The sequence below is a fragment of the Microcebus murinus genome, chromosome 17, assembly GCF_040939455.1.
Source record: "Microcebus murinus isolate Inina chromosome 17, M.murinus_Inina_mat1.0, whole genome shotgun sequence".
Taxonomy (NCBI): domain Eukaryota; kingdom Metazoa; phylum Chordata; class Mammalia; order Primates; family Cheirogaleidae; genus Microcebus; species Microcebus murinus.
The window spans coordinates 31,618,661-31,629,246 of record NC_134120.1 but is presented as its reverse complement, the minus strand read 5'-3'; the positions used below and the strand labels follow the sequence as shown (position 1 = coordinate 31,629,246).

Sequence of the window (10,586 nt, the reverse complement as noted above, 5' to 3'; positions counted from 1 at the left end):
CTAATGTATGGAAACTTAAACTGGAAATAATACTGGAAATGTGGATTGACAAGTGCAACCTATAGAAGATTCTGCTGCCATCCTTCATCACTTTCCAAATCATTTCTGCATCTGCAAAAGGTATTAATAGCAAAGATGACAAGTGACATCAGAAGAACATCAGAGTACAACAACTTTAAGGAAAGAAAACACACTTGAGAAGACCCTTTTGCAATTTTCAGATCAGAAGTATTCTTCTTTGTTCGAAATGTCAAAATTTTCTCTTTAAAAGTGAGCATAGAACTTAGTTGAAATGATTCCCTAGTCCATTTGAGGATATGGAACTACACCTCCCTCCTTTTGTCAAACTGGGAGGTGAATGTGCTCCTGTCTCAGCTGCCCTGAGTGCAGCCACACAAAGGGGGCTTTGCCCTTTTGAATTCAAGAGCTTTTTCATAAGGTCCTGATGAAGTAATGCTGCTAGGAGGAGCTCAGGCTTTCTGGTTAGGAAAAGAAATATGATCTAGGTGTGATTGTCTTTGGATGCCAAGGAAAACCAGGGAGGAGGGGGCCAGAGGATGTACAGGCGCTACACACACAACTATAGCCGGGGTTGGGGCCGCTACACAAGTCTGGCTGCTGAAGCCTTTGCCAGACACTGTCAGGCGAGCTCTGATGCTGATGTGGAAATTGTGCTGAACGAGAACGGGCCTTTGAGGGAAGTCCAGGGGTAGATAGATGGAGGAAGTAAACTAGGATGCTTTCAATGAACTCGTACACATTCCAGGTGAGTAATAAGACCAGTGCCAAAAGAAGTAGATAGATCTCATCAAAAGGGAAAAATAGCAATAGTAGCAGTTATAGTAATAAAATGGTACTATGGATAATAGAGTAACATCAGTAACATGAGCATTCCAACGTGGAGATAAGGAGAAAAGGGGGCCTTTGGAGTGAAGCTACTGTTATGCCTTTCCACTTACATTCCCATGCTCTTTTCTACGTGGCTTTGTTGTCTAAGGGTCTTCAAGAAAGTGTCCTGGGAGAGGCATCCTAGTTCCATGAAAAGTAGACACAATTAAATGTGGGGTGTTCTGGGTTACAATGCTGGTTATTAAGTATTAGTGTGGTTGGAGACACTTTCTATGATCACATACATATAAAATAAATATATTATATATACATATATATGGATATAAAATAAAGCCAGCAATGCAGGATGCTTAAAAACAAAACAAAACAACAACAAAAAAACACCTCTCTTATTCTACCTGTAAAATTACTTAGTCACTGTTCCAGAGGCAATTTCTTGTTCTTTTTTAAACTGTTACTCCTTGTAGGGGTAACATCCATTGTTCTATGCAAGGCGCTGATGTGACTCTTTCTTAATTTATAACATCTAGGTAGTGGTGTTTCCTATCTACTGAAGATTAATGTTTAGTGTACTTATATTACCCTCACTTCCCATCTCTCACTCACTTTTTAGTTAATATTTCAGTTTTTTGGGTGATTATCATTATTTTAAGCAATTTCTTAAAAATATGCTCAGTGCTCACTTCAGCATCACATATACTAAAGTTGGAATGATACAGAAATTAATACAGCCCCTGCTCAAGAATGGCATGCACATTTGTGCAGATTTTTATATTTTTATGGAATATAATTCAGCCTTAAAAAAAGAGTAGAATTTTAAGATATGCTGCAACATGGATGAACCTTGAAGACATTAGGATAAGTGAAATAAATTAGACACAGAGCACCAAATATATGATTCTATTTTTAGAGATAACTAGAGTAGTCAAATTCATAGGGACAGCAAGTAGAATGGAGTTTGCTGAAGAATGGAGAGAGAGAGAGATAGGAAGTTGTTGTTTAATGGTTATAGAGTTTAATTGAGGAAGATGAAAAAGTTCTAGAGATGAATTGGGGAGATGGTTGCATAAAAATTTGAATATACTTAATGCCACCTAACTGAAAACTTAAAAATGGGTAACACGGTAAATTTTATGTTATGTATATTTACCACAATTACATATATATGTGTATACACATATTACAAGTACATACAAACAGTATCTTTCTATTATTTAGCCTCTGCTGATATCTCTTGACGTACCCTTTATGAAATAAACATCTCTGCATGTTTTCCCCTCAATCTTCACCCTTGTTATACTAGAATAACTCCATGCACAAACTTATTAGATAAGTAGAAGTAATTATTGAAGACATTGGAACTGTTCTAATTTTTGTCTCCTTTTTGCCTTCTACGCATAAGGGGGTGATTGAATTTCCTAGATCCATCGTGGCTGATACAGCCAAGTTGAGGAACTTTGCCAGTCAACTAAGGGGCAGGAAAGTGAGTCACACTCAGACCTGGGGATTTAAATACCAAGTTCTCATTTCTCTGCCACAGCAACTGGCTAAGTTTCAGATGGCTCCTTTTTTTCTCTTTATGTTCTGAAATTTCCTAATGATATATTTAGGAGTAGTTTTTTTTAAAAAATCCACCTCTTTTGTGTGTGTAATTAGAGTCCCCTTCCAAAAACAGAAATATTCATGTCTTTCTCCAGATATCCACATTTTTCCTATATTTTACTTTGCTTATTTATTCCCTTTTATTTTCTGCTTTCTCCTTCCAGAGCTCATGTTTGCAGGATGTTGGGTATCCTGGACTGTTCTCCTACACTTTTTATGTTTTACCACTTATTTTCTGTCTCTTTGCCCCCTTTGCTCAATGTTCATGTTGAGTTCCTAAATTATCTTACCAATTTTTTGGTGGTAGCCTTCAAATCTCTCTGAGAATACTAATTAGATGTTCTTTTCAAATTTCTTCTCTTCCATGAGTTATTTCTGTTTCCACTGTAATTGTTTTATTTGTTTATCTTGTCATTTTAATGCTGCTGGTTTTCTTTATATGCCTGAGTGACTGTAGGTTATTTGTGCATATTTAAAACAGGAGGCATTGGGTGGACTTTTCCAGATAGTGAGCTGAATTTCCTCTACTGCTGCATATATAGGCTTGTTTTCCCTGTGAGATTCCTTCTTCAATTGGGAGGCTGACCTGGCCAGCTGGCACTGGACTCACTGAGAAGCCAATCTTTTGTGAAGGGATTGCCAAAGCAAGAAGAAATTTATTCCGTGGTGCTAGCTCTCACCTAGGGCTTCTAATTCTCCCCAAGTGATTTACAGAATTTTTTTTTAAATGTGGTGGTCATCATTTTTGCTATGATGGTAGTTGTTATTTTGCTTTGTTTCATTTTGGCTTGAATCAACCTGAAGTGTCTTGTACACTTGTTATATTCAGGAATGTGAGAGAAATAGGGGACAGGTAGGGGATTGATTGGCTCCTTGTTCCAGAGACAAAATTTTAGTCAGGTTCTCTACTCTTTTCTCCTTCTGATTTTGGCCCCTTTCATAATCCCATTCTCCATATCTACTGATTTTATCCCAAAAGACTTTGGGTTTTGCCAGGAAGATTAGCTCCCTCTTTTCCTGCCATCCTTTTCTATGCTAATTTTTGACTGTATATTCTTTAACCTTCTTTGTTCAAATGTATGGTCTACTGTCCATTTTTCATCTCTCAACAGTGCTTTGAAATCTTATATTGGATGTTGCCCCATCTCCCATTCTCTGCCCTATTGAGGTTTGTGAGTTTAATTCTCTTTTGATTCCCTCTTATTTTAATGAGAAGTAGAGGCAAATGCAGGCACTTTACCACCATGCTGAGCCAGAGCTCACTTTGCACACTTGCAAAACGAAAGGACCACATTGCATTTTGTGCATCTGCAAAGCTGTCCACTATGTTCTTATAGAGGGCCACAGATGGTAAAATTGGATAGGCAGAACTGAGGGGGACCTTTTCAGTGTTCCTGGCCACAAGAAACTTCAACAACTTTTAATGGGTTTTAAGCTATTTAAAAAGAAAGCTGTGAGAAAATGAAAGGCAGATGAAAGCCAGATGAAAGTCAATAGCCCTTTCTCTTGCCATGTCTTTTTTTTTTCCAAACTATGCCTTGAAAGAAGTCAGATGTGACCAACCCAAAATTCCATCATTAAACTATCTGTTCTGCTTTTAAATATATCTAGTTGCAATGATTTAGTTGAAAAGAAACTAAACATGATAATAGTAGTCAGTATCAGAAAACCTAAACCATTTCAATAGATTCTGTTTGCATTTGAGATGTTGTATCTCAAAGAATCTCAAATTCAGGTTTTATTCTTGTAATTTTCTGCTTCTATAAATATTTCCCAAGTCGTTTTCCTCAGTTCTTATAAGAATACATATGGTACTCCTGAAAAATATTTTCACAAGTGACTGTGGGTGATTTACTGGTGCTTAAATCCATCCCATGGTGTATAAAATCGTGCTGATTCAAAATGTTCAGTGTCGACAGCAGCCTGGTTTTCAGAATCCCTCCTGGCCTCCCTTCTATGCACCTGCTTTTATTAACTCACCCTCACTGTCGTGCTCCTCAACTTCTGGGCTTTCATTGATGTAGTCCAGTTCCTGGTCTATAACTAGCATCTTCCCCTCTCTGATATCCCATTTGAATCCTCTTTTCATTTGTATTAACTGTGGCTATCTTTTTTTTTTTTTTTTTTTTTTTGAGACAAAGTTTCTCTCTGTCTCTCTAGGGTAGAGTGCATTGGCATCATCATAGCTCACTGCAACCTCAAAGTCCTGGGCTCAACTGATTCTCCTGCCTCACCTTCCCAAGTAGGGTAGCTGGGACTACAGGTGTGTCCAGGTCACCAGGCTAATTTTTCTATTTTTAGTAGAGTTGGGGTCTTGTTCTTGCTCTGGCTGGTCTCTAACTCCTGAGCTCAAGCAATCCTCTTGCCTTGGCTTCCCACAGTGCTAGAATTACAAGCATGAACCACTGGACCCAGCCCTGTGACTGTCTTAATCCCAGTTTTGTGTCCAAGTCTCTTTTGACTCCATATTTCTTAGATTATTATTTTTATTTTAAGATTAAATTGATAGTTATATTCCTAGACAGAGTAAGAAAAAGGAGCAAAAGAGGTTTCTCCAATCTGAGTTCTATGCATCAAGCCAGAGTCAAACACTAAGTTAACATACAAGGAGAAGGACTGTTGGTCAAGCTAAAGAAGTGTAAGGTGTGTGAAGTGCTAGGCATGGAAATATTAGTTGGAAAAAAGTCAATGGAAAGTGGCCTGGGTGATTCACCGAGATGGGCTGGAGTTCACAGCTGGGCTTTTGTGTACAGTGATGGTTTACAACACAGAGAGAACATTTGAAATTGAAATTTGAGTTTCATCTCACATATTATCCATTGAAATAAAACATAAATGACTCAATGACTAAGGCCCTAAATGACTAAGAGACCTGATATGTGGCAGGAGAGTGAAAGATAAGTTCACCTGTAATATAGAAATGGAAGAGAAGAAAAACTGTGTCAATGTTTTGTAAGTGGAAGTATAAATTATTTAGGACTAATGGGCTACAACATAGCTATTGCTATCGTTCAAAAAAAGAGAGTTTTATATGCTGGACTGTGGACCCACATAATCAAGGCAACCCCCAACTCCCCTGGGAGCACACAAGAGATGAGGGACGACGAGGATAGCTTTCCATTCAGCTCCACCATGGCCCATGGCAGGGAATACGGTGGCAGGGTTTCCATTTATTGAAAGTGTGCTGAGGGTGGCCAGAAAAGAAGTTCCTATTAATCACTCTTGTTTGTCTGTAAAATGAAAATACTTCCTTCATAAAAATATTTTGAATCATGCCATCTGGCAAGTTAACTTTCATAATTACAGATCCACATTTTTCTGTTGATTTTCTTCTAGGAGAACTTAAAGATACTATACTCCTTCAGTCCTCTTTAAAAATTAACAACAGCCATGAATCACCACCAATCCTTTGGCCCAGCTCTAGATGATTCCTTAGACATATTTGCCATTTAAAAAATTCTGTTCATTAATGTGTTGGGCTATACCCCTACACTCTATTTAATTTACAGTAGAGTCTCCCGTTTAGGCATCTTGCCAAAGGAAAGGTCATTCTGTGATTAACGTCACGTATCTTAGTAGAGAAAACACCCATGCCACCAATATATATATAATCTTAGTTATTCTACTCAGCAGTGCTGTTGTTTTTTCCGTTGTTATTGTCTTTATTGTTCTAAGAATTTGGAAAATTTCTGCATTTCTAGCTTTCAAGTACACAGAATAAGAGAGGGAAATGCCTTCCTGCAACAATAGAATACACAATGATCACAGCACAGACAAGGCCAGTTGGAAGCTGCTTGGTTTTTGAATTGTGAGGTTGGATGGATTGGGAGGGACGGAAGGACACTGCTTCTAAGGCTGTCAGATTGAGCACTGCACAACTTTTAGGGATGACATTTACAAAGATTAGAGTAAATGGGACTCTGTAGTTGTCTGGAGGAGGCCTTATGCCACCTCTATTCTTTGGCCCAAACCAGCAAAACTAGACACTGAGTTTGTTCAGGGAAAAGTAGAACCCTATTGCCACATAGACCAGAAAGTTGCATTGAGTATTCGGGCTATGCAATATTAGTAACATTAGTATGCCTACAGAAAAAATAGAAAAGAATATTCAAAATTGAAATGTCTGTTTCATCTCATCCATTGAAATCAAACATAAATGATTCATTAATTTACCAAAGATACAATAGGCACATATTATGAACAATGCATTATGTTAAATGTTACGGAAAATTCAGTGATGAGTAAGGCAGTACCCTCCAAGGAACCAGGGATCTGGCAGAAAAGAGAGACAAGTAAACATTTATGGAATGATGAAAGAGTGAAAGAATTGCAGTGAGAGTTGAACATAGAAGTATCCACCCTCAGAATTATAAAACAGAACCACGGGCTTTATGATGTAGCCCACATGTAACGTGTACCAGTGGGATAATTGATGACAAATATCCTTGTAGTCACAGAACACTCAGATGACTTTAGATAGATATATCTATCTTTATGTCTTTAGATATGATATTGCATGGCTTTAGACAGATAGTAGACACCATAATATATTAAAGAAAATATAAATGGGAAACACAGTACATGATTAAGGTGTGGAGAAACTATGATGAAAAATAAAGGATGAATGGACAGAGAGAAAGATAGAAAAAGTAAGGGAGAGAGAAAGAAAATCTGGGGTAGATAATAAAGGAGCAATTTTAATCTTAGTGTTGTATCCACAAATACAAAACATAATTAAACTTTTAACATCAAATATAGTGATGTTTGTTTGGTCTTAAGGTCATTTTAATCTCTGTTATTGTCAGTGATGCATTTAAATTTCACACAAGATAAATTTCAGCCTAGGACTTCCTTGTGCCTTGTTAATGTCATAGTGACAATTCTGTCAAAGTCTCCATGAAGCAAATATTTTCTTTTACAAAATAAAAAAGGGAAAATAGAGTCCTAATTATTTTATATACTCATTGTTCTTCCAATTAACAGAATTTTGCCCTTCTTATACCTTATAATATATAAGATATACTAAAAAATAGAAACTGCTTTTTCTTAAATATGTTATAAACGCCTTTGCATATCAGGCAAAATAATAAAAGTTGATAAAAATGAAAGTACAAATCATTCTTTAGTTGGCACATAAACTTTCGCTTTCATTCTTTAGTTCTCTCTTCAGTAGAGCTCCAGAATTTGATTCAATCTGGAAGCATGTTCCGCTACACTAGCTCCCAGAGCTAGCCAATTATCTACGAAGGTTTCTTCTTGGATGCCCTCAGTTAGCTCTGCTCATTCAATGGAAAACTTGTGGTACTGAATTCATTCTAAATGACAGCCAGAAAAATCTGTACTATTTGAATGGCAACTTAAATATACAATACAAGGTATTTGATTTAACTTAACTTAAATTAATTTAATTTAGCTGTCAAAGCCCCAACAAAGATGCTTAGTGTTTCACATGGACTCAATTTGATATATAGAGGGGTGTGTGTGTGTGTATGCATGTGTGTGTGTGTGTGTGTGTGTGTGTGTGAGAGAGAGAGAGAGAGAGAGAGAGAGAGAGAGAGAGAGAGAGAGAGGGAGAGAGAGAAAGGGAAAGAGAGACCACACAATTTTCTTACGCCTTTGCAATGATAGTTATTTTTGTTTTCTTTTGTAAAAATAAGAACAAAAATAAACTTATATTAATATATATGAAGTGGTAAAGTATAATTAAACTATCTTCATTGTAATTTAGACCACAGAATTTCCAACACTGTTCCTTAGGATTCTTACCCTGTATTTAGAATTCTATTGCAACAAAGCTTAGAGCATCTATCTATCAAGCACAGAACCACCACGAATTGAAAAGACAACTTTCTCTGGTGTGCTCTCTACCACAGAGATTCAGTCAATTAATTAATCAATCCAACAATCAAATGTAAAATCAAATCTGATCATGTCTAATATACCCAGTTCTGGTGTGTTAGAAGATATGAAAGTATATGACAAAGTTATAGACCTCAAGAAAGTTTTCCAAGTTGGCATTTATCATCTTGGGAAACTCAACAAGTCTTTGCTTATACATATAACTTTAAAATGAAAATATGAGAATGGCCATGGATGACTTGAAAGTTAAGAGAGGGAACATGACTGAGAAGACTACATAGAGATATGGAGATGAGAGGCAAAATACCCAGCAGTTTAATATAGTTGATTTCCTCCCCACCCCCTAAAAAAGTAAGAAAATAAATAATATAGTTGAATAGTTGATTTGGAAAGAAATGGAAAGAAATGTCCTCACTATTACAACTTCAAAATGGATGACAAAATGGGTTAGAACTCTTATTTAGTAGGAAATCCAAAGATGATAGTAATGACTTAGGGAGGGAAGAAAAAGGTGGAGCAAAAGGTGGGGGATATTAATATAGTAAAAAAAAAAAAAAAAAAAAAGAGGAAATTAAACAGGAGCAATGTTTTCCCATAAAGTAAAATTTCAGGGAATCTCAAATGACTTTATTTCAACATAATCTCATGGGTAGTAGCTGAGACATAATTTTATCATTCAAAAGCAATTTCTTGGATGAAGTTTTGGGGCAGCTTCCCACATAGCCCCCTTTAGCTGTCCTACTTTATCTCACAGAAGGGCGGGAAGTGGTGGGCACATGGCATCAGGCCCTGAGGAGGACAGATCATCACTGCACATAGCTTATAAATATGTGGGAACAGAGAGCGTCTGAAAAGTCAAACCACAGGGAAATGAATTATTAAAATGTTATTTTTAGAGCAAGCCACTTCTTAATCAATGGGATGGATATATTGGAAACCAGAAAGATAAACAAAATGGGAAGCAGAAGAGGCTGACAGTGAAGAGAGAGGGCTTGAATTTGCTAAAGGGTATTTGCAATGAATATTGAGGGAATATTTCTGCTGCTCGTGGGAATGTCGCCATCGCAGCGCCAGCTGATATGGACATGGTGCTGAACATCACAACAGCATAGGTGAAGACAGAACAGTAAGTGTGATAGGATTGTCTTCATCGTGAACAATTTGAGTTTGCTTGAGGAATTAAGCTTTGGTTTATATAAACTTCATCTTCTAATTCCATGCTCAAACTTGGGGCATCTGGTTCCTTCAAAATAGTAAAATTGGAAATTCTCCCTGTGGCTTTCCATGCATCTGGACTCATGTTAGAATTTGGCTCTAGACTGGCTTATATTGCTTTATATTGTTTTCAGCATTTATATTGTTTATATTGTCCCAAGCTTTTTGGTACCAGGGACTGGTTTCATAGAAGACAATTTTTCCACGGACTGGGGTGGGGGTGATGGCTAGTGATGGGGAGCAGCCATAAATACAAATGAAGCTTCACTCACTCACCCACCGCTCACCTTCTACCCGGTTCCTAACAGGCCATGGACTGGTACCAGTCCACTGCTCAGGGGTGGCGGACCCCAGGATGTTGTTTTCTGTCTGTTCTATATTGATCAGTCAATTATAGCTGCCAATATATACAAATTATTTAAAAACAGGTAATCTGATAAATGAGATAAAACTTAGAAATATATAATAAAAATGATCTCATCACAATTGTTTCCCATCATGTAGAATTTACATTTACCTATCACATGGTGATAGATGAATACTGTCTTATACCATAAACCATTGCTGGTTACAAAGGGGTATGCTCTTTACAAACCTTCTAATTTGCTCACATAGAAATGGTTGTAAACTTTCCTTGTTTTCTCCAGAGTTAGCTCTCTATCAAGGGGAATGTGTGGAATATGTACATAACTCCCTTTAAAATTTTTAGCTTTCTTGTCCACCTTAGCTGTGAAGATTCTTCACCAAAAAAGTACTATCAGGAAGTTACTGACTTTGTGTTGAAGAAATGAGCAAAGCCACATGGAAATGGTAAGGTTCTACAGGTGGTTGTGTTGTCACTCATTTGCTGAGTGTCTCAGTCTTTGTGTGTGTGTGTGTGGGGGGGGATTCCCTGAGAACAATCAGAATTTCAGAACTTCAGAATGCCACATAAATGTATCTGCCACAAAGCTTAATTCAGGGCTTGAGTGCCAGATGCTTAAAATATATTTATTTAATCAATAAATGGGACAGGGAGCTCAAACTTTCCTATAAGATAGGACCTTTGTGCCATATTCAAA

At 37.1% G+C, this 10,586-nt stretch overlaps 1 non-coding gene across 1 annotated transcript; it reads left to right on the top strand.

The window, feature by feature from the left end:
• Window positions 1–1,524: 1,524 nt before the first annotated feature.
• Window positions 1,525–1,628, top strand: LOC142861770 (U6 spliceosomal RNA). Its single transcript, XR_012912922.1, has one exon. It is a non-coding gene; the product is annotated as a U6 spliceosomal RNA (small nuclear RNA).
• Window positions 1,629–10,586: the final 8,958 nt, after the last annotated feature.